The 24,738-nt window shown below is 43.0% G+C and overlaps 1 protein-coding gene across 3 annotated transcripts in view; it reads right to left on the bottom strand.

Moving 5' to 3' along the window:
- SHROOM3 (shroom family member 3) overlaps nt 1-24,738 on the bottom strand; it is a 300,238-nt gene that overhangs the window by 150,720 nt on the left and 124,780 nt on the right. Inside the window, exon 1 of one of the 3 annotated variants that reach the window (XM_078068808.1) lies at nt 18,599-18,855. The exons of the other annotated variants lie outside the window; for them this stretch is intronic. The gene's annotated coding sequence lies outside the window, so the exon portion shown is untranslated. Of the gene's footprint in view, nt 1-18,598; nt 18,856-24,738 lie in introns of those variants that run through there. 3 annotated transcript variants of the gene reach the window in all.

Raw genomic sequence — 24,738 nt, 5'->3', positions numbered from 1 at the left:
ACTTTACATATATTATCTCAGCTAAGTCTCACATTATCATCCTTGTTTTACGGAAGAGGAAATGATTGCTCAAAGAGGTAAAACTTGCTCAAGGTGCTTCCACAAAGAAATGGTAAAGCAGGGGAGCTGACCCCGCACTACTCCACCTCAGCCACAGTAAGTCAGAAAAGGTCCACAGAGAATACGCTCTAATGAACAAGTCAATGGACTTGAGAGAATAGTAAATGTTTTGTAAGCTCTGTCTCTCTTTAAATCAGGCCTAACATTTCTGGACCCCTTTCCTTGGATGTTATGTTCTGGCTCCATTATGATGAATTGAGAAAGCAAAGGAATCTGCTTTAAGTCAGTGGGGAAGATGGTGGTGGTGGGAGGTGTGGATGGGACACATTGCCAAAGGATTGTAGACCGGACTGACCTGATGAACGAACAAGCTCAAGAGCTAAACGTTTAGCTTTGGTAGACCAGGCAAATGTGCTTTCCCCCAACACTGTCTGTGTTTAGACATTTCCCTGATAGCAATATCCAGTCAGGAGCACAGCTAGCCATCCTGGAGGGGCCTTTCTTTGTGTGCATAGTGAAAAGGCGCTTCTCAAGACCTACGCAGCTGGCCCCACAGTGCCTGGCCAGGCCAATGAGGGTGGGTGGACTGCAGCGCCTGTGTGCTCTTTAACTGGGCACCGTCCAGGGAACAGCTAGAGGAAGGCGTGATAAGGTGGAGTCATGGCCACTGTCGGCATAATTTACAACCCTGATAAAGGTTAGTGTAACTATTGGTTAAAGGGTATATACGGCCATATGTATACATACACATACATATATATATACATACAGGGAATATATATGACTTCCTGATGACTCATTTCCATGGATCACCCAAGGCAGGTGGTAACCTAATATCCATGATGGTTTTAAGTACTGAGCATAAAAACAATTCATTGTTTAGTGAATTCATCAATTTTGGTGTGTACTAGCGCATCAGATTAGTGACTCATTCTGATGTAAAGCTGGCCCTTGAAGGCCAGCCTACCCCTTGTTAGGCATGAGAAAAAAAAAATCCATAGAAACCAAGCCCAACAGTATTCTTGCAGAACCTGGTGCTTTGTGTTGGATTCCCCAGCTGCAAAGCCAAAGCATGGTGGTTCACGGCACTTAGAAATAGAAAATGTGGAGCTCCCTGGATGAAGACATGGGCTTTATTCGTCTTCAGATGTTGACATTCCCCAGAGCCACCGCAACAAAAACAGAATTAAGGCGCAAAAGGAATTCAGAACCTTCCTTTGCTACCCCAAGCCTGGGAATCTTTTCAAATTTAAATGAATATCTGTCAAACTAATTAAGAGAAGATGCAATGCTCTCATTCTGTGCTCATTAGAGAACTTTACTGGTCATAAATTCCTCAGAGAGTGGGAGTGAATAGGTCTCTACCCTCTTGCTTAAGATTCCTGGCTTTGTTTATTTCCAGTTTGGCCTGTTCATCTTCTAGATCCAGAAAGACCACAAAACATGCCTTGAATTAAGTTTTCATTTTATAAAATTTTATAAAACAGAAAAATCAGAAATGGGAGAAAACAATGATGAAATGTTGCAACGGATGTTTTAGAGTCAACAACACTGGGGGAGATGACGAGTAATCCTTTATCACTGGGTAGCATCTTCTTTTTCCCACGATGTTTTATTAGTAGATTGCAAAGCTCAAACATTTCACAGACATGGACACAGACAAACACACACACTTGAAAGTCTTCCCATCATTTTTGCAGATTCTGAAATTGATGCTCAGTAAACTGATTGGGTAAAAGATATGCAAATTGTGGCAGTCTGGGCGCAGCTTGGCATACTAAGACCACTATCCACATGACCCTGCAGTATTTATTGGATTTCTGCCAGCTACCCAGTACAATACTATGTATGTAATTGAATGTATATGTATGAAATTAATAACCTGGGTATCTCTACAGGCAGAGCTTTTTACCCTCATTTCACGGATAAGAAAACGGAGATTCAGAGTGGCCATCTTGCATTATTCTGGTAAGCAGCAGAGTCAGTAGTGAGCAGGATATTTAAGAATACTTGTTCGTTTAAAATATATTATATCATGCCTTTAACAAGTTTTTGGAAATTTGAAATGATAAAGAATGATTCTGCATCAAAAATTTTATTATTAGAAAGAAATTCAACCGTAGCTATTAGAATGTCTACCAAATGTCTTTAAAGATACATTCTAGAAAACAAGGACTTTTTTTCCCATCTGTTTAAAGCCTACATCTTTTCCTTATTTTTTTTCTTTGCTCTGGGATTTATGCCCCTGAAAATATATTTTTCCCTTTTTCGTCAATTCCACTCGGTTTTCCCTATCGGTATCACTTAACTAAAGTGCAAAGTGCCCCCAAGCACTTGGGCAGCTCTTTATTATTTCTCCCTTTTGCTCATTATATCTTAAATAGGATTATTGTAATCCATAATTTCTGCTGCTATGTCTACACTGTTGAAGTCAGGGTGAAATAGGGCCAATCTATCTGCCTACACCAGTCTTTTCACATGTACCGCTGCCATGTTGATAGTCATCAACATGGCAACATTACTTTTACAGCTCACGTTTGCATTGTAGAAGAGGATATTTAAATCAAAATCAGTTTCACGTTTACGATTAAGGCTTTGTTCAGCACTGAATAAAACGTGCATCTACATTGCCCCTTGAGGAATCCTATCCAAAAGCCGCATTAGATTGATTTTGACATGTTAAGAGATAAAATGTACCTTAGACATCAACTAGTTCACATTTTTGGTTTCATAGATAAGCAAATCCTTAGTTTTGTGCATACAAATAATTAGTCATTTATTCAAAATTCAATCTAGAATGAATAAAATAGAATTCCCAGATCTCTTACTCTGAGTGCGATGTCACTTTCGTCTTACAAAACTGACAACCGTAGTATCTCTACACCCTCCTTCTTCTCCCCTGCCCATACTGCTCGAGGTGGTTATGATTGCAAAAGTCTCCCACACTAACAATTACTAACATCAATCCTCAAAAAACAGTGATTTCTAGTACTTCCAAGGCATTCCTTGGATGATTCTCACTTTAACATTTTAACAAGAAAATTCAGACTTTCAAGAGATCATTCTGATCAACCACCTTACTAGACTAACACACAGGCAACTTAGATACTGCCAAGATCCTAAGCAGGAGGGATATACTTAAATGATGTAGCTAAGCTCAAAAGCCATCATGTGTTTTCACTTAGGAAACAAAATTGAAACACCAAAGCTATAAAATCATCTCCACCTATTTGTGCACAGCATTTTGACTCTATCCTTTAGGGACAGTAAATATAACATGTCAGCAACTTGACATAAATGTAGCCAGAATATATTTGATCTCAACATTCCTAAGGGCAGCTATCCAACACTCCTGAGTATCCCACTGGCTAGGAGAGTTAAAAGCATCCTCTTCTAAGGCAATCAGAAGCTCAAATTCTAATATATAGCCCCAGTTGCCTCAAGACTGGAATGCATTTGAGCCTTAGGAATCTAAGATGCTGATCTTATTCCAATATTTCATGGGGTGATACTGCATAGAAAGCCAGAGGATTCAGTTATAAATGAATAAATCTCAGTCCTGTTAGTTTCAAAGTATGCATTTTTCAAAGATAACCATCTCAAGGAACACAAGATGATCAAAGTTTGGTGCATTTACACCACGTTGGATTTGGGCAAGCTGCAGTGGGCCCATCCATCAGTCTCCTGCTCAGTACAAATACAGAATAATAAAATACAATGCAAAGTGATGATGATGTTAACAAAAATAACACATATCGAGCACTATGTGCTAGTTACTTGCATTAGCTCATTTAATCCTTATAATCACCCTCTGAGGAAAATACTATTACTCTCGTTTTGACGATAATGGAACTGAGGCACTGGGAGAGAAGTGGTCTCCTCCAAGCTCCACAGTGTTAGGAAGTCGGTGTCAGAGCCAGGATCTGAATCCAGGCAGTCTGGCTTCTGACCCTCCCCCTTGGCTCTTACATCATATTTGCTCAGGGAGTTCCACTGAAGTATCAGAAGATGTAATGACATTCGTCATAGTGAAAAGTAATTTGATTTCCTACAGCATAAGAGGGATTCTGCTTAAAAACGATTTCCTACAAATAAGTTTATTTACTGTCATTAATTTTACTTTTGCCTACTATCTACCAATCTACCTCCATTAGTAAGCCCCAGACTTGGGTCATCTTTCAAAGATAAAGCAAAAGCTTTCCACAGAGAATAAAATCCAGAAAATTGACATATGGCTATGGCAGTCAGTTATCACGAATTTATACTTTTTTACAGTTTTCAATAAAGACACAATTAAAGGGGCACCTGGGTGGCTCTGTCATGAGGCGTCTGCCTTCAGCTCAGGTCATGATCCCAGGGTCCTGGGATCGAGCCCCACATCGGGCTCCCTGCTCCGCGGGAAGCCTGCTTCTCCCTCTCCCACTCCCCCTGCTGTGTTCCCTCTCTCGCTGTCTCTCTCTGTCAAATAAATGAATAAAATCTTTTTTTTAAAAAAAGACACAAATGCATAGCAAAATGTGGCTTAATTTTACACCTCATAAGATATAAATACCTAAAATCTGGGGGAGAAGCCCTTTGTCCACCTTTTCCTTTCTGAGATAGCATGACAATCTACAGGTCTCTGTAATTTTCTTTTAGCTATTCTTAGAACCACCTGAGTTTTTTTGCCTCATGAGCAGTGCTTAGCACAGGAATTGGGTTGGAAAGTAGTCAAGAAACAGTTTGTGAAATAAAGGCAATCAAGGAGAACAGAGAAGAAAGAACAGAAAGAAGGTTCTGTGACCGCTCCTGGATGGCTTCATGCTTGGCAAGCCCTTGACGAGCCACCTTTCCCTTTCCGTAAAGGGGAGCCTTGAAATGTGGAGGCCCTTCCTCGCCTCTCTCCCCTACTCTGCCCTTTGTGGCCACAAAAGAGCTGCATGTCCACAGAGCACTCAACCAACCAGTTTGAAAAGCCAACACTTTAGTCAATCTGGTTATTGATTTTTCCTACCCACAATCACCCCAGCAACTGGCCTGATGATTTTTTGGACCGAATCGCCGCCTGGCAATATGAGACTTATGTACGAAGCAGACAGCCCAGACTAAGCCCATAAGAAGGTATACCCGTTTTTTCTCTATACAAACTGAGGAAAGTAATTTCAATTCTCAAAAAGCAATGGGAAGGCTAATACCCTGCTGAAAGAGACAGTCCATGTTGAATAATAACCACCTGCCGCTCCCACCAGCCATTATTTAACTCAGGGTTTCTCAACCTTGGCACCACTTGGGCCAGACGATCCTTTGTTATGGGGACTGTCCTGTGCTTTGCACATTGTTCAGCAACATCCCTGGCCTCTATCTTCTGGATGCCGGTAGCGCACCCCTTAACTTGTGACCACCACAAATGTCTCTAGATCTTGTCAACTGTCCCCTGGGAGGTCAAATCACCTTGGTTGAGAACTACCGATTTAAATTTTTAACTGTCACTGAATTTTCTTCTTTCTCTTTTCTAGCAAACAGGTTAGGAATGGCTCATTTTAAACACTTTGAAATCTTTTTTCTTTCTTTCTCAAAGGCATAACAGATCTCAGAGTAGTATGAAAAAGAGACTTTCCACTTTTCTCTGTTTGATCCTCAATCTCTGTTTGATCCTTGTGTTGCTCCCCAAGGATTCAGTGGCAACCAAGAACAATAATACTCCATGCTTAACCATGTAGTTCTCATCCTGGGCACTTTAACAATAGTAACTCCTGAATTCCCAATACTCCTCTTTCCATGAGAGACTAGCTATTTGTTTTCAATTCCAGCACAGCAAAAAAGCATTTTTAATTTGTGAAAGCATACATGGGGGCATTTACAAAAATATCATACCTATGGGCAATGAAAACTGGCAGCACCATCAGGAACATTCCAGAGCAATGACCAAAGTTACAGTCACCTAGTGGCTTATCAAGACTGTTTCTTGATAAGAAAGCTAAGCCCATTTTCTTTGGGTGCAACCAGCTGCTAAAGCCTCATGCTGGTAGTTAACAATAAATAGTCTTTGTCGAATTATTAAATGTAATACCAAGTGTAGCTTCCGTGGCCTTCTATATCCCAGGAAAACATCCTGGTCATGTGAAAACCAAGAGTACCATAGTTCTCTGCCTTCTTTCCAGTGGTTTCTCTAGACAAAGCTGTGCTTCTCTGCCTTGAACATAATCAGCCCACTACCCCAAGACACCTCAGGAGGGAGCAGGAAGTGTATGTTACCTGCCCTTTGACTCACATGGCATCATGGCACACACCTCTTTCTCCTGGGGCCAATCCGTAAAGAAGGCAACGTGGTATGGAGTTACCATCCAACAGATGAGGCCCACGGAGTAATTGAAGTCTGCAAAATCAAACTGTATCTTTTCCTAATGTCTGAAATCGGCATTAAAAACAAGAACAACAGCAGGGCGCCTGGGTGGCTCAGTCGGTTAAGCATCTGCCTTCGGCTCAGGTCATGGTCCCAGGGTCCTGAGATCAAGAGCCGCATCGGGCTCCCTGCTCAGTGGGGAGTCTGCTTCTCCCTCTCCCTCTGGCCTTCTGCCTGCCCCTCCCCCTCCACTCTCTCTCTCCAAATTAATAAATAAAACCTCTAAAACAAAAAAAACACCCAAAAACAAGAACAACAGCAACAATGGCCACCTCCACCACCAGCACCGTGGCCAGTGTGCTCCCTGCCAGGCCCAAGGTCAGGCACTTCACTTTCATTATCTATCCCTTACCCTTCGTAACAGCCCTGTGAGGTAGGTCATATTTTACAGATGAGGTTCATGGAGATGTGTCCTGCCCATCTCCAGATAGAAGACAATGAACTCGGAATTCAAACCCAGGACCATTCAACTCCAGAGGCTGAGCTACTCTAGCACCTTGGGAAGCACAGGGGGGCAGAAAGAAGGTTGCTGACATGTCCACCATCAGGAACAAAAGAAACAAAATCCTGCTTTCTCCGAAAGAATGGGGAAAGATTGGGGATCCTCTGGGTTTCTATCATTTTGCTCTTGAAAGCAAGAGAGAGGGTGAGGAACTCGCTGTCTGCAGCTGGGCGTTACTCTCTGTCCTATCTTGAAAGGACTGATTATCCATAGCAGGAGGTCTGGCTGGACTTGGAAGGGGCAGTATCAATTTCCTTTAATATCAATCGCTCATTCTCTGAAGGGGCATAGCTCAAGATCCGGGTGTTTTTCCTCTGTCTCAAAAGCTACTATTGAAGCCTTCCTTTTAATCTTTAACCATGATGCTTAAATAAGGAACTTTTTATTGTTATCTAATAGGTAACACCTTACCACACTCTATGTCAATGTTATGGGGTTTCTCAGTCTTTGCTGGGAAGCTATCATCTTCCACTGAGCTGCTAAAGCTGAAAACCGGGGAGTCATCCTCCCCTCCTCTTTCTCCCTCACCCAAGGAGCCAGCCTGTCATCAAGTCTACCCATTCTACCTTCTGGACATTGAATCCGCCCCTTCCACTTCCCCCACTGTAGCCTCAGTGCAGGCCGCCATTATTTCTCACCTGGACCAGTCCTCTCTCACTAGTTTCTTTTCCTCCAGGCTTGCCATCTTCCAAAATGTAGCCAGAATGGCCTTTCTCAAACACAGATCTGATTTTTGTCACCGGTCTGCCTTTTTAATTCTTCATTAGCTCCCCATCACCTTCAGGATCCTGCTCAAACCCAAGAGCATCCTCACATATGCTCCCCAAAGAATACCAGATACGTTCCGACAGGGCTCCCCCCAGCCCACATGGCACCTTGTGCCAATCAGACAAAGGCCCCTCCTTCTCCAGGTGGACACAGCTGCTCCAGGGAGCAAAGCCTGGGCTGGACTGCAGCCCTACTCCCACCCCATCTCTGCCCTTCTTCCAGAAGGTCACAAGCATATAGTCGGCCCGCAGCCCTGACTTAAGGCTCAATTCAAGCAACTCTTCGTTTACTTTGTCTAAAATGCCTTTAGCCACTAAATCCATCTACCTAACTCCTATTCATCCTTCTAAAAATCAAGGCAGTCATCTTCCTATAGGAAACTTTCACCTATTCTATGCTATAAGAAAAATTCTAGGCTACCATGGCATGCCCGGTACACATTTTCTTGTCTATTTCTCCCCTACACACTGCATTCTGTGACAGCAAGGACCCTGCCTTTCAGATCTGTGTGCCTAGAAAGCCTAGCATAGCCCCTGGAAGAGTGCAGATCAATAGTTGCTGAATGTCAAATGAATGATGCCCCCTCCTCCTGACTTCTTAGTCTTGTCACTGTGTAAGACCCCCGGCAATTTGGAGATTAGGCCATGGGCGTCGGCTTCCTCAGATTACATAATCCCTACTCAAAGAACAAGGAGCCAGATCTCATTTAGCAAGTATTTCATTAGCCTGTGATTAAGAAGAACAAACATCTTGGATTTCAATTTCCTGTCCACTCCTGACAAGTTCACTAATACATCTCATTGAGTGTTTTGTCCTTCACTGGATCCTGCTCCCTTCTGTAGCCTTCCCCTCCTCCTCCCAGACTTGTTCTCCTTAACATCCGGCCGGATAGGGGGATACGTGGGAATTTGTGGTACTCTTTACCTTCACAAATGTTCGGACATTTTCATAATAAAAAAATAAAAATAAATATTAAACAATAAAGAGTTATCCACACTCACTGAACCAGAGGCTCAACTTCTTGTATTTCTGCCTTCCATGGGGATCTTCCTCATTAGTGCTACTTGGTTCTCCCAATGGGCCTGCCCCAGATGGCCACACTGATTTCATTTATGAATTCACTTAGCTCTCCTCGTCCCTTCCTCCTCAAATCTCTCACTATTTCCCTCCTGATATGAATCAAGAATTCTCCTTCTTCTCCTATTTAAGTCAGGCCAAAGGGAGTAGAGCCACCAGACTTTAACTCCCTGTCAAAGGCACTTGTATACCTGAAATCTAACCATTTTACTTATGAAAAATGTTCTTCTCAACTGGGTTCAGAGCCATTTTAGGAAGGACCAAGCAGGACTATTACATGTTTTTGTCAGAGACAGACAGTATTGTCTCCTTGCTCACAACTATTCTAGGAGAACATGGCCCTGACCAAGCCCCTGCCGAAGGGACGAGACTGGACCAGCCTGGCCCTAGCTAGCAGGTTGTTGTCTGTGGAACTTGGACCTGGAGCACAGAGGCTGAGTGAAGAAAGTTCAAGAGCTGTGAGGACACCTGGAGTAGAACCCAGCAACAGCTCTGTGGTGAGCCAGGGCCACACACAAGCTGACGTGAGGGGACAGAAACCCAGAAGTTTGGGGACATGCCTCTGACAGCATTTCGTTGCTGTTACTGAAAATGATACAAGTAACATTGAACCTACATAGAAATTCGAGCAAAAATGGGAATTTCTTGGAAAGGGCATGAATGGAGATGGCCTCAGGGATTAAGAAATATTGTCAGGTTCTCCCTCACCTCATCATGCACCATCTCTTTGTGTGTGTGTGTGTGTGTGTGTGTCTGTGTGTGTTTCCACCCCATTTATATATATGTGTATATATATATATATATATATTTTTTTTCTATAGCAAATAGGATTCTTCTTCAGTGTGTATGTGTGTGTCCCCTTCTTTCTCACAGACATAATTCTGATTCAATTGTAGTATCAGATGACCATGTATTCAGGAAGGTGGATCCTTCCATAGCCCCAAGAGATAAATCATTCTTGATCTACACCAATCATGGTATTCTGACTCCCCCACCAGTTATGAATCTAGGCACGGGCACAGGACACAACCCTAGCTAATGAGATCTGACCAAAGAAAAGTTTGCAGGAGGGTTTTTGGAAAAGCATTCCTCATTCTTGATAAAATACACAAAACCGGGACTCCTTCCTGCCCGTGGACAAAATTGTGTGAGTAGATGATGCCTGGAGCTGCAGCAGCCATCTTGTAATCATGAGGGGCAAATCTGGGGATGCAAATCATCATGCTAAGGAGGCTAGAATGGGAATAGATAAGCCTGGAGCCTTGATGACATCATCATGCCATTCAATTAACCTTGGAACCATGTTTTCCAGGAAGTTAGTCTGAAGGAAGAGCAATGGAACTGATGTTCAAAGTCAACTAACACGAGGGACTATGCAGTCCAATGAGAAGTGAGTAGCTGCCTACTTGCTAAGTTGTAATAAAGGTGAATGGTTATAGACCTCTCACTATGTATCAGGCAGTGTTCCAAGTGCTTTATATGTATGACCTCATTTAATCTACATAACAACCCAACAGGGTAGACACTTTCATTATTTCCTATTTTTCAGATGGGTAAACAAAATCCAGAAACACTGAGTGATTTAACCAAGGTGACACACTCAGCAATGCCAAGATGGGAACTCACACTCAGGCTTCTGACTCCTTCTGACCAAATCATTAGGTTAAACCTGAAGTGTTCCTGGCTTCCTACAATTGGATTTCCACAAGCTTCCCTCATACCTCTTCCCAGAACACTTCTTTTTTTATTTGAGCTTGTATGAGTGGGTTTGTGTTCACTGCACCCAAACGTTCCCTCAGGCACTGGCATTGGCCAGAACTCAGGCTTTCTTTTTCCACCCCATAATAAGTCTGTGAGTCTCCATATCCAATTGTTAAATGCACTGAGTCCAAAACCCCGATTTAGTGGAATTCATGGTTCCCTGGTTTGCTGCTTCCCCAAGTCTCACGTGGCAGGTGTTAGTGTGAGGGCACTATTTTTTCATGCAAGGGCACTTTTATGGGCACTATTTCCAGTGTGATGTGACGATCAAAATATCAATGAACACCTAACAAGGGATGCGACTATCGACAGTGGTTCAAATAATTGCCCTATTAAACCCTCACCTCTAATTTTATCTGTTTTGTAACTTCAAAGTTTTTGTATCAAGTGACATCTTGCAATCACATATGTTTCTGTAGCTCTGTGAGATCAGGAAGGCATTTCTGTGGCCTTCCTACTGTTTATTCATGTCACACCCATACTCCCTCACTCATTCAACAAATATTTGAGTATCTGCCATGCCCCAGGTACTATGCTGGGCACTGGGTATCAACAGGTTACATTCTCTGCCCTCACAGAGGGCAATAAAGTGTAATGATATGCCAGATCACTTTTTTCTCTAAATCAACAGGAGAGCTCTAACAGATGAAAAAGGTGCATAGGACTATTTTGTGGGCACATCCAATGTAGGCTTTAAGAGTGCAGACCCTGCTGGCTGACTGCCTGGGTTCAATCCCAGCTCTGTCACTGTGTGACCTTAGATTGATTAGTTACTGAACTGGCTATGTCAATTGTTTAACCTGTTAAATGGGGATTAAAAATGCAGCTTTGTCATAGGGTCGTTATGAGAGCATTTTAATAGATCATGTAGAACATAATAAGTATATGATAAGTGTTCATTCAAAAGAAAAAGTGAGCTAGGGTTTATTCTACCCACTGATCATAGAAAGCATAGGAGCACAGCACAGTCAGCGTGGGGGGCACTGGGGCTCCAGACACCAGGACCAGGGTCGAGGCTGCAGCAAGCTAATTCCTCTGGCCGCCCCTCACCTAAGTAAAATGGAGCCTCCACAACCAGTTGTTTCTTGCTCTCAGAATTCCCCAACTAAGCTGTTGGTTAAACAGAATTTAAGGTGACTTTTCCTGCAGAATTTAGTTTTCAATAAGCAGATCTCAGAAGAAAGCAGAACCACAAATTTGGAAGAAATCTTAGAAGTCAAGCTGGCGTCCAAATGTTGGACAGCCCCTCTGACCGTTGGTTACCTATCCTCTACTGGAACATTTCCATTGCTGAGGATGTATATTTTTAGACAGCCTTTCCCTTTGTTGATCATTAAGTTGCCATCAAGTATTTTGTTTAATGGTTCCCAAGTCACTTATTTTGGTTCTGGAGCAAGCATAACCCCAATTCTAAATGATGGTCTTCAAATGTTTGGAGAAAAGGATTCCCTCGCTTCTAGTTTCTGAGCTAGTCATCACTTGACGTGAGTTATAACCAAAATCCTTCAGGTTCAAAGGAGGAGATGAATAGGATCTAGACACTTGGACAGGTGTTTAGGAAGATTATCTTGAGAGAGAGTTCTTGAACTGTCCCGGAAATCCAATCTTGCTTCTGGGCTCTTGATAGAAGGAAAAGAGCTCGATTCCTCGTTTTCATGATATCTGCAATAGGTTTCTCCCTGCCTCGAATCCTGTGGCCTAGAGAAGGGTATTGACATCAAAACTCAAACATGAGTACATTGCAATTGCATGGGAGTTCAGTGGAATTCAATAGGATTTTGTAGCTGAAACTTAAACCAAAGGTCTCAAAATACACCTGTCCCTAGAGAGTTTGGACTTAGTACTTTCATAATAGAGCCAACGTTTTGGCTGAAACAAGGCCAGTTTTTAAAAAGTACATTTTTCCCTCTGTATGTGTGCAGACAGAGAATTGGAATCTTTTTAGGTCATAGAATTGAATACTTAGGGAACCAAGGTTGGGAGTTTAATTCTGTTAAGAATAATCAGTTTTGGGGGCGCCTGGGTGGCTCAGTCGTTAAGCGTCTGCCTTCGGCTCAGGTCATGATCCCAGGGTCCTGGGATGGAGGCCCGCATAGGGCTCCCTGCTCCGCGGGAAGCCTACTTCTCCCTCTCCCACTCCCTCCTGCTTGTGTTCCCTCTCTCGCTGTGTCTCTCTCTGTGAAATAAATAAATAAATAATCTTTAAAAAAAAAAAAGAATAATCAGTTTTGATCTGAACAAAACCATCTTCCATGTGCTCACATCCTTCTGTCTTTAAATCCTAGGTAGTGGTAATAATAAACAAATAGACAATAGCTAACAATTATGGAAATTTTTCTGTGTGGTAGGCACTGTGCTAAAGGCTTTTCACAAATGATTTCATTGAAATCTCTCAACAGCTCTGTGAAGTAAGTTCACAGGGTTCATTCAGAGTAAATGGGCAGGAGGCCTGGACCTCTGCCCCTGCTTGCACTAGCCTCCCCTCTTCCTCACACAAGTCATTTAGGCTTCCCCCCTCCCCCCAGGGCCTTTGCACTTGCTGTTCTCTCTGCTTCCAGTGCTCTTCCCCAGCTCATCACAAGGCTTGGTCGCTCCCCTCCTTCAAGTCTTCCTTCAAATACCACCTTAGTGAGGTCTTGTCCGTCAACCCTTTAGAAAACTGCAGTATCCCTCTCTGCCATCATATACTCATCATATACCACACATCCCTGCTTTATGTTTTTCCATAGCAGTTATCATTTTATAACCTTCAACACAACTGACTTACTTGGGGGTTTGTTATCTGTCTCCCTTGACCAGAACGTGAGCAAGAGTTTTTATCTACGTTTGTTCACAATCCTCAACCCAGCATCTAGAAATAAAGCTGGCACATGGTACGGACTCCATAAATATTAACTGGTTAAATTTTATACATGAGGCAACAGGCAAAGAGAAGGTAAGCGGTCCAGCTTTTCATAGAAAGAAGACTTCTTAAGAACCCACATTCCAGAAACCAAACTCAGAGTCCATATCCTTTTCCTGGGGGCTGGTGGCATTCCCTTTAACCATCAGGGGCAGTACGTCAGATTTGAATAATACTTCATGAGTAGAAATAGGCACTACCAATCAAGAATATAAAGAAGTATTTCACATATGTACCGTATTTAAGATCATACAAGCGTAGGCACAATTGCTTGTTGGAATCTTTTGCGACCCCACTGGGAAATTTTAGACTGGAAGGAAATTTAAAAATGTCACACTGAAAACTGAAGAGGACATGAAGTTCTCACGAAAGTATTTTCCCAGGGTTGTACAACGGCAAGAGTGACAGCATAGAATACTCCTTCAGAAATGCCATTCAAGGATTCAAGGATTATTTCCCGCGTTCCTTTTATGTGATTATAGTTAACCTTCCTAACAATGCAGAAATCCAATTTGCAGATGAGGAACATGCCCTAAGAGTTGTGTACCTTCCTCCAATAGCCCAGTCAGGGGTAGAATTTGGAATATAATTCTTTTGTCTCTGTCTAGTGTGCCTGCCCCTGTACACACAGCTGCTAGTCAGGCTTCCGGTCTTCGTCATTTTCCAGAGTCTTCTATCCTGAGGAACAAACTTGGTTTTTGAAATGGCTAACTTAATGCCTCATCAACTGAAAAATAACAAACAACAAATACTACTTCCCCTCTTGCTTTTTTGAAGGGTTACCATTAACTCAGATTCAAGAGACTCACATTGGAGCGCGCATACGACCACAGTAAAATTAGCATTTTGTCCTGAAGTTCATTTCACTAACTGAACAGCCAGGTTTATAAAGCTCACATTATTACAGAGGGAAAAAATGCTGCTGCTGGCTGCCGGGATCGCTAAACGCAACAAATACCAGGAAAATCTCAAAACTCCGACCACTTTTTTTCTTAACCATATTTTTGCCAATTATTTCTCCACAGCTTTGGAAACTCGTTTTCACCTCTCCTCCTTTTCCAAAAAGAATTCTACCCTAGGGGAAAAAAATTAAGACCTCAAAACCAAGTACAAATTGCTCATTTAAAGAACAGGAATTAAGGATGTGGGGGCTTTTCTTCCTTAAAAGCTCATCATTCTGTAGAAAGAATCCGAATCCTGTCCTGATTCTTCTTGAGCAGTGGAGCAGTTTTGGGTTTTGTGTTAGTTAATTTTAATTAAAAAAAAAAAAAAAAAGGCACCATTCTTGAGAAGCTGTTGCTATGAGACTTCCTGAGCCTCAACAGATGGCCACAGAGCAGTTCTCAGCCCCGAGCTCTGGGCTGTGAAGCCCTCCACTCAGGCATACCATTAACATTCCTGGAATACCTTCGGAGGCAATGCGGGCCCGCCGCCCTCAGACTAGCTCACCCGCAGCTCCTGGGCTGGCCTCCCTTGTCAGAGAGCCCGGACTGAAATCTCTTATAAATGAATGATCAGGCCTCTCGAGGAAAAGGCCACAGCAGAGAGGTTGCGGTCCTTCTCAGGTAAGCTTCAGACAAACTTTACCAACACACCCCTGGGGTTGTGAGTTGTTGGGGTGAACGTGAGGGCGCACACGCGTGGGCAGGCACACATACGTGTGCACAAATACATACACACGCGTGCACACATGCACACCACACTCCACACCCGACTCACTTCATTGTTTGTAGGCTTCTGACCCCCTCTCCCAGCCACAGAACGATCCAGGTAAGAGGATGGCTTATTTCTGGACTGAAGCATTTTTAGTGCCTAGACAGAACCGCTGAGGGAGAGGTTTAAGGCTTCCTGATTTCTCTTCGGACAGAAAGACAGAAAAGGAAGGAACAATGCATGGCATTTGAGTTTCCGCTGTCTCACTAATTTCTTGGTGCTATTGGATAAATCATTCCATTTCATCCCCTTTCTCTCTCTTCCAAGCTGCCACGAGGATACTGACCGACATGCATCAGATAGAGGAATTAATGAGGCGTGTTTAACAAACAACCGAGAAATCACTGCATAAATATCAGGTCAGGAAGACCAGCCTCCGCCACTGCCAGGAGAAAGATAAGGAAGGAACTTGGAGACCGGCCCTCGGGGTCGAATTGCCGGGGACCACCGCCCCTGAAGGGCTGGTCTGGAATGCTGACCCCAGTTTTTGGTGGGAACGGTCTACCAGTAGCTTTATTGGTCACTAAGGAGCTTTGGTACTTGGAAAAAAACAAGCGATTCCAAACAGCCATAGCTTTTCAGGGCGGGGCTCATTTAAATTCCATCCCCAGAGCTGTGGTGTTAAAACCCAGCTGGAGTGTGCAAGCAAAGTCCCACTTAAAGTGTCTGACACCAGCACTCACACCATCGCCTGATGGGGCATCGGAGCAATCCTACCAGTTTCCGGTCACAGAAGTTCTTTAAAAGCTTTTCTCCCAATGGTATCAGATAAGAAGCTACAAATACCACCCTGTCACCATCATTTGACATTTGTGTTTTAGCCCAATCTGTCCAGCTGAGAGGCAAGATGACTCAAGACTGCTTCAGTTCCTGCTTCCAAAACCATCCATGTGTCCTGCAGTGTCGTTTCCCCCTCATCTCCAAAATGTGAACATTAGGGTTGCTGGAAGTTGTTGCTGTTTGCCTTCTGGAGGCTTGGCCTAACAAGGAGTGCCAACTTCTTCCTGTTAACCAGGGACATTTTAAGGAAGCCACCTAGAGAGGAGGGGACATGGGAAGCTGCTTCTTTTTCCATGTGTCTAGCGCTAGGGAACCCCAGCTCGCTCGTCTGTCCCTACGGCCATAGCACGGGGAGCAAAGGGAGGTTTCACTCAGATGTTGCAGCTTCTGAGCTCACAGGCCTGCCCAGCTTAGCAAAGTCAGGGGCAAAAGGCTGAGATCTGGGGCCGTTCTGAGGGAGGGAGGGAGGGAGAAACAAAGGGGCAGGGAGGGAGGTGTCTGACGTCGGCAGCTTTCATTTGCATAACTGAACATTTCAAGCAGAGCCAATGGGACACGCCGATGCCTGTCTGGGAGGGAGAGGCTGCGTGTGCTCCATTATGCCCTATTGTGCGCTGTCCACAACCCCAGAGGGGACCCTCACCACCCTGCACTCGAGGGAGTCAGGCAGGCATTCCACAGCCCCAGAAAGGGTATTTTTAAAAATTGTCCCTGGGGAAGAAGATGAATTTAAGATACTTAATTCCCTGCCCCAATCTTACTCTCTAATGATATTGTTCTTGGGATGAAATGTAGGTGTGTGTATGTGTGTCTTAGTTACTAACGATTGTGTTACATTACATATTTGGGGGGGCCTTGGTACTCTGCAGATATGTACAAGGGCTTTCTATACTCTTAATATGGAATGTGGGGTTTTTGTGACTTTATTTTTTAACTAGAGATAAAGAGGTTTTTAACTAGCTCTCTCTTCCTGTCTGTACCTTTTTAAAACACTGGGGGTTTTATGAATAGTGTTTGTGTGTGTGTGTGTGTGTGTGTGTGTGTGTGTGTGTGTGTGTGTGTTTTAAGATAGTGATTGGGACTAAGGTAGTATTTATCCTTCTCCATACAAAAATGACTTATCCTTAATCCAGGAAATTATCTTCGTTTGTACATTCTCTGGGCTGTAATTCATAAGGGAAGGTAGATTTTTGAAATTTAAATTGATGCTAAATATACAATATTTATTTAGCTTTCCAACGTCCATTTCTCCTTTAACTCCCTCGACATTTATCAATTCACTTGGCATCTACTTATCTACCTACCAACCGATCTGATTTTTCAATTATCATCAACCATCTGTGCTATTCGCTCACATATTATATATAAGATGATTACTATAGACCTGGCCATGACCACGCTTCAGCCCATGGGTAATGTTATTTCAGATGCTTTCATTCATCAGAGCAGTGATTTTAGTATTTATACTTAGTATCACTACTATGTTGAACTTACTATAGGAAAATGTTTTTATAAAAACAAGTTAGCTAACAGATGAGAAAGATGGAAATTTCCAACTGGCTACAAACACGGGAAGAAAAAGACATATTTCAGGATAATTGGCATAGATGGCCAGTGAATGGTTTCTAAATGCTTATCTGCTTTTTTGCCACCTCTATCTGTTCTATTATGTTTACTACTTGAACAGAATCATTCAGAATTAGTGAATGAAGAAATCTTTCTTTCATGAAGGTGTTTATATCTTTGAAATTAAAACAGTGGGGATAGTAGTCTCAGATTGGATTTATAAATGGATCTTTACCCATTTATAGAAAGTTTTCATTAAAAATATCAAAATCAAAGGGAAAATTACTTCCTCCCTATCACAACAAAACAGGCAGGGGTGTAAGCACTAGTCCCAAACCACTAGTCTTTTCACCAACCTCCAATTACTAAATCCTAGAATTACATGTATGCTGACAGCAATCCAAGAGGGGAGACAGGATGGTCCCTGAAGTATCTGTCAACAAACTTAAAGGAAAATGAAATCATGATAGAGCTTAATATTCCTAGGCATCTCACTGTTGCTCAAACTTAGGTGCTTGCATTTAGAATCTGCCTTTTTCTCAAACATCAGAATGAGCAAAGCGAGCCAAGCAATACAATCAAACCCCTAAAGTGAAATTCACTAATTTTACTATGTTGAACAAACCTTAAAAAGAAAAACTGCTTTCATACCATAGGAGGAAAAGTTAAAGACAGCTTTAAAAATAAATGGCAGTTAGAATTAGACTATAAATCCTGGAATTGCATAATTGAAAGGAGCTAAGATATTCACACTGACTTTATTTTATTGTACGAGCTGGCATATATATTTGTTGGCCTTAATTAAAAGTTACTTTATTCTATCATCACTTGAGTTTCTCATCAAATGGGAAGGAGTGCACAATGAGGTGTCAACTGCCTGCAAGCGTTACAACAATTTACATCTTTATTTATGCTTTGGTATCGTTTTGCCAACACATCTGGCGGCCGAATAACAGCAATTTCGTCATAAAGGTCTAAACTAAACAACTTCCCTGCCTCTCTTTAATGTACCTTCCCAATACTGGCATTTCTGTCACGATCAATGTAGAAATAATGTTGAGACCTATCTGGTTTAACATGGACTTACCTTAAGGAAGTCTACGCCGGCATTTCCATTGTCCTCAGTTATCTGAAGAGCTCTGTCCAGCGCGACACGGGGCCTCGCCGTTCGCCAGGGGGGCTCAGGGACTCCAGGGAGGTGGGACAGAGGTGCGATTCTCGCCCGGAAAGAATCCCCGGGCACCAGCCCCAGGAGGCGCGAGCTGAGACACAGGTGTCTGACCCTACCAAGGCACCTCTGCCGGAACCTGCAATCAAACGGCTGCCCTGATCGGGCGAGTACAAAAGGCAGTTCGGATTACTGCCCTCCTCTCAACCAATCGCCGGCCGGCCTGCCTGACAGCAGCAGGCCCCCCGACGTACCGGGAAGTACACGCGACCAGAACCTGAGAACCGGTTTCCACCGCAGCCAGATCCCGCGTGCACTCCCGCCCTGCACCCCCGAGAAGCTGTTTGTCAGGCCAGTGTAAGGGGAGCTGGTGGTAACGGGTAAGCCATCCCCTGCCCTTCCCCAGAGAGTGTCCCTCTAGGTCCTTTGACTCATACACGGCACCAGGCACGCAGACGACAAAGTGAAGGTAGGGAAGAATGAACGGCTTTGGCAGCTTTCACCAGCCAGTGCCCCCAGCCGGTGTTGGCGCTTCCTCCCACCCCCTGCCATCCTCCACTCGGGCTTCTCTGCAGCTGGATAAGTTCGATTTTTAATTAGTTATGGTTTTTGCAAGCAACAGCTTCTCACAGAAACTGGGAGAAGGCAAGGGAGAATCAAAGAAGAAGAAAAACCTTTGGACAGTCCTTGTTTCCAACAATAAAATTCAATATCGTAGAAAATCACCTCAGACAAAAAAATTTATAAACATAGGGCTTGTAAAAAAGAAAAAACAAAACAACAACATTTGAGCACTGCATTTTCAAAAATTCAGCCCAGTCGAGTGCCATGCAGCTCACCTTTGTGGATGGAATCTTAACAGGTTTCCTAAACTCCAACCAGCTAAAGGAATTTTGCTGAAATCTATCATCTGAGCCTCTGAAACTGCAATGCTCTGCAGCTGTATGGAGAAGTAGTGCTTGATTCAAGTTGTGGTATTCGCCCCAGACTGTACAGGTCAGCTTAACAGTAACCATAGACACAAAGAGAGAGAAAAGGAATAGTGCACACAGGGGAAAAAAAAAAACAGTCTCCAAGTGTGTCTGAGTGCGTGGGTATGTAAATGCATTTTCATTAGTTTGCAGCTGCCGGTGGTGGGAAAAAACAAATGATAGGATCCAAGGCTAATCTGTCAACCTTGCTAAAAAATCTTAAGAACACTTTTAGAGGAATATTAGATGTGGAAAGAAAGAAGAAGGAAAGGGAACACGTCCCCAGGCACACGCTCACATGTACGCAATATACATACAGCAGAAGTCTGAAATCACAGGGAGCGTATACTCTACACACAGTAGTGATCTCATTCCAGAGACCAAGAAAATCTACAGAATCCTTGAAAATGTGGTTACATTTCAAAGGTGAGACTGATTTTTTTTAAAGGCAGTTCCTATTAACAAGAAAGACTGTCTCTCCAGAATGTTCCACTTGAATTCCAGAGCTATTTATATTTCTATAATGTGAATTCTAAGGAAATAGGATTGAGGCAAGTGCAGGATGGGAACAGCGGTCAGGTTGGGGCAGAAAAATCATCTTGCAGATGAGAAATATCCCACTGGATCTTGCACCAGTAGCTGGCTTTCCTTTTAAGAAGGCAAAATTCTTATCCCAGTTTTGTTTTCCTCCCCCACCCTGCAACCTCCCCAAAACAATTGAGTTGCAAGTCCTTCCATCATGGACTACCCCCACCAAGCCAGAGGTCAAGAGCGGCCAGGCCACAGAATTCATTTTGAATGTGTCAAATTTAACAACCTCCTGCCGCCGATCAGGAGCTCGCCTCCACGGGGCAGAATGACGAATGATTACTCTTGACATCTGTTTATCACCATCATCCATCTAGTATGGGAATGGCATTCCCTCAAACAGCAGAACACTCACAGTGGCTTAAAGGAGCCAGAAGTCTCCTCCCTCTTCATTTCATCATTTCATCAGTCTTTTCCTCCTAGTCCTGCTCTATGCAATCTAAACTCACTTCAAACCCACTCTCCTCCAAGTTCCCTGTGGCAACATCCTCAACAGGTTAGTGGCTCTGGGAACTGTGTATATTGTGTAAGGTCCTCATGGCTGCTTTGTTACATTAGAAGAGAAGATTTCTCCATGTGATTCTTTAGAGAAGCTAAAACAAGCAGGCAAGGCAAGGAAAAAATTATATTGAAGCACTTAATCACCTGCCCTTTTACAAATTACAAATCACAAAGATGAATAAGGGAACCGCTGTTATGTTTTATAAAGAATGGGTACCTATGTAGTATTAGGTTGAACCATTATTTTGTTTTTTGTTTTTTAAGATTTTTATTTATTTATTTGACAGAGAGAGACACAGCGAGAGAGGGAACACAAGCAGAGGGAGTGGGGGAGGGAGAAGCAGACTCCCTGCTGAGCAGGGAGCCCGATGCGGGACTCCATTCCAGGACCCTGGGATCATGACCTGAGCCGAAGGCAGACGCTTAGTGACTAAGCCACCCAGGCGGCCCCATTTTTTTAAAAAAATTTTTAATAGACTTAATCAAGTTAAATTGTCAGTATTTTACCATTTTTGGTCTACTGCAATAGCAACTTTATGTGATTTAACCTGTAGTTGAACTACAGCTAAATACTACACAACTGGTAATTAACCACATGTCAATAGTTACTATGTTGCATTCTCTAATCATCACCACACAATTCTATAAATACTATAATTATTGTTACAACTTCACAGGTGACATAACGGGGGCTTGGGGAGGTTGAGTAACATGTTGAACAATTCCCAGCTAGCAGGCAGGGGAGCTGGGATTCACACTGTGGCAACATGACTCCAGAGCCTGTGCTTGGAAACACCACCCTGAACCGCCACCCTCCGCGAAGGAGAATTTGAATTCTGATTTTGGCATTTGCTAGCTTTGTGACCCGGGGCCAATTACTGAACTTCTCCAAGTCTCAGTTTTCTCTCCTCAGAAATGGGACTGATGATAGAATCTGATGTGAGGACCAAACACGATAATGTAAGTAAAGCACTTAGCACGGTGCCCAGCCCTCGGGAGGAGCTCCAATGTTACCTAATAGTAAAGGCATGGGCATGATGATCACTCTCCCACCTGCACCAGGACGTGAAGGGAGACAGCACACGGTGTGTCCCCATCACCCATTGTCATGGGCCTGCAGCCACTCATGGGCAGAAGGACAGTGAAGTCTGGGGTCCTCAAGTCTGGAAGTGATGCCCGTCACAGTCAATGCAAGTTACTTTGGTGCATAGGGAGACTTTCACACTGAAGCTCCCCTTCAGTTAGAAGAGAGACCACCCACACCTGCTGCCCCCCCACCGACCCCCCCCCAGTAAGGCCTGCCCTCAGCCCCATCTTCTATTTCCTGCTTGCTCTACTTCAGATTTCTATGGAGAATCTGGAACGCTTTCACAAACATCTTAGACTTCTCATTTATTTCCTACCTGGCTTCTTTGGCAATTAGCTGTAGAGGGTTATGCAATTCGTGTTTGAAGACACATTGAAGATCTAATCTAGAAGCAGTGCTATGGAACCCAGAAGGTGGGGGTTGGGCTTGCCCTTCTGGTTCTGCCACTGACCTGCTAAGTGACCTTGAACAAGTCGCTTATTGTCTCTGGGCTCTAGTCCTCACTCTAATCCAGAACATCATTGAGTGTCTTCCCAGTACTAATGTCTGTGATAAAGAGAGAAAAAGAATACTAGATGAGATTTTAAAGAAATATGGGGTATTTATTTTTCCTTTTCTCCAAAAGCTAGTAGCTCATCGACTCAGGGACATCCTGTTTTCTTCAGATTACCTTTTTAAAAACAAACCCACAGTCAGGAGAGTTTTATGTTACTCTTGATAAACTGCAGACCAAGATAGAGAGCCTTGATTTCAGAACACCAGATTTCCACTGGTATTTTTCCTTAATGATTTGCACATGTCCCTGTAGGGTGCTTGTTTGTGGTTAGAGATGGGGGTCTGTGGAGAGAAAGCCTCACAACAAAATGAAGAAAATGTGGTTTCCTTACTTATTTCTAATTTCTTTGTGGCCACACATCATAGTTACATGTTCTCCAGCACCGTAAGGGAGACTCCTCCACTGGGTAAGGTAGATTTGGTCGCCTGTAGGGCACTCATGTGCCAGGTCTTATATTTTTCTGATATGCTCCAGAAGCTCAAAGTACTTTTACAGAGTATGCTTTTATTTTTATATTATTTTGTTTTTAATTTTTAATTGGGGTAGAGTTGGCACACAATGTTACGTTAGTTTCAGGTGGACCATAGTGATTCAACTTCTCTATCCATTACACTACACTGAGTATGTTTTTAAAAATTAAAAGTTTGTCCTCAACACTCCCAGGAGGAATTGAAGGAATTTTATGAATGGAGGAGACAGAAACAACCTCTTGGCCTCTGGGCTGCTTTCTTTTCATAGAGCACTCACCACCTCCTAACATACTGTATAATTTACATCTGTATTGTGTGTGCTGTTCATTTACTCTGCTCACAAGAATGTCAGCTCAGTGAGGACAGAGATGTTTGTTTTAATCATGGCTGACTCCTAATCATCCAGAGCAATGACTGACTGTATATTAGATGCTAAATAAATAAATTAAACTGGATAAAATCACAGAAATAATTCAGATAGAACTGGTACCCTGCACATTTCACTTCCAGAAATCACACTGTCTCCTTAGAAGGAAGAGGCAATAGGTCACACTAGGATAGTGACAACGACAAAGGTGATGATGACGTGTAAGGCAAAAAAAGTAAATAAACTTCTGTGGAGTTCAGAATTAGTTTAGCCCAACTCTGTAAATTCCCACATAGAAGTTCCAGGCTGAAAGAAAACTGGGCAGTGAGCCTAAAAAGAAACTTAATAAGCTCAGTTTCTCTTTTCTAGCCCATTTTTCTTTAATTTCATGGGAAATTGTATTCGCTGGAGAACTCCAAGTGTGTCTGAAGGAGTCTGATCCTTGAGGACACTCTAAGGAAATTATATACACAGCAACTGAGCCACGCTCACTTTGTACTCAGGTAAACTTTTTTTTATCCCAATCTGACCACACATCAACATTGAGGTTGATGAGATAACGTCTATAGGCCTCCTAGAGTCATAAAAGATGTCGATTAAGTCCAAAGTATTAATATACAATATCTTTCCTGTATTATAATTGTAGGACATAAACCAGAAATCAGAAGGCATATTTTTTTCACTGCTGGTGTTATTCAGGAGAGTCACCTTCCAGTTTAAATTATGATTCTATTGTCCTACCTTTGACCTCAGAGACTAACAAGCCAAAGGAACACTCCTCTTCTTTTTTCTCTCTTCACATTCCCTGATTTTCTGGGGCAGCCTAGGTATTTCTTCACAAGAATGTAACTGGCCGAAGGTAGCAAACCACGGCCTTGAGCTCAGTCATGCCTTCAGAGTCCTGACGTCCCAGAGGGGGAACCCCAAGTTACCATTTAGTGCTAAGAATAACAGAGAAATTACATTTGGGTTCACTTTACCCTTGGAGATGAAAAGGAAACTCAGGAGAAAGAGCATTGCAGAACACAAATTAGAGCACTACTGATGAGTCCTTTCAATCTCTAGGAAAATTGCACAGCTAATACAAAAAATGAATAAGGTATAAAGGTAAGAGCAAATATCAGTTCCATATATATACTTACATATGGACCCAGGTTATCAGCAGGGTGCTTACTATGTATGGGGAAGGATACTAAGTGCTTCATGTATTTTGTTTCAACTCTTCCAACAACCCTACTAGAAAAGTCCTATAATACCTACTTTAGAGCTAAAGTGTCTCAGGCACAGAAAGATGAAAAATTTGCCCAAGGTCACAAAACTAACAAGTGGTGGGAACGGGATTTGAACCCAGGCAGCCTGATTTCACAGTATATGCTCTTATACACTCCTGTATATGTTAGATTTGTTATGACTCAGAAAGGGGATGTGTTTGGCATGTACAGTGTTTAGGAGTTTGGGGTATTTTTCCAGCTAGCAGATTTCTCCTTAGGGACAGTGTGCCATGCCACCGCCAGCCAGA

Source organism: Halichoerus grypus, chromosome 3 (genome assembly GCF_964656455.1).
Source record: "Halichoerus grypus chromosome 3, mHalGry1.hap1.1, whole genome shotgun sequence".
Taxonomy (NCBI): Eukaryota; Metazoa; Chordata; class Mammalia; order Carnivora; family Phocidae; genus Halichoerus; species Halichoerus grypus.
Note: the sequence above shows the minus strand (reverse complement) of the source record. Positions and strands in the feature narration are given on the sequence as shown.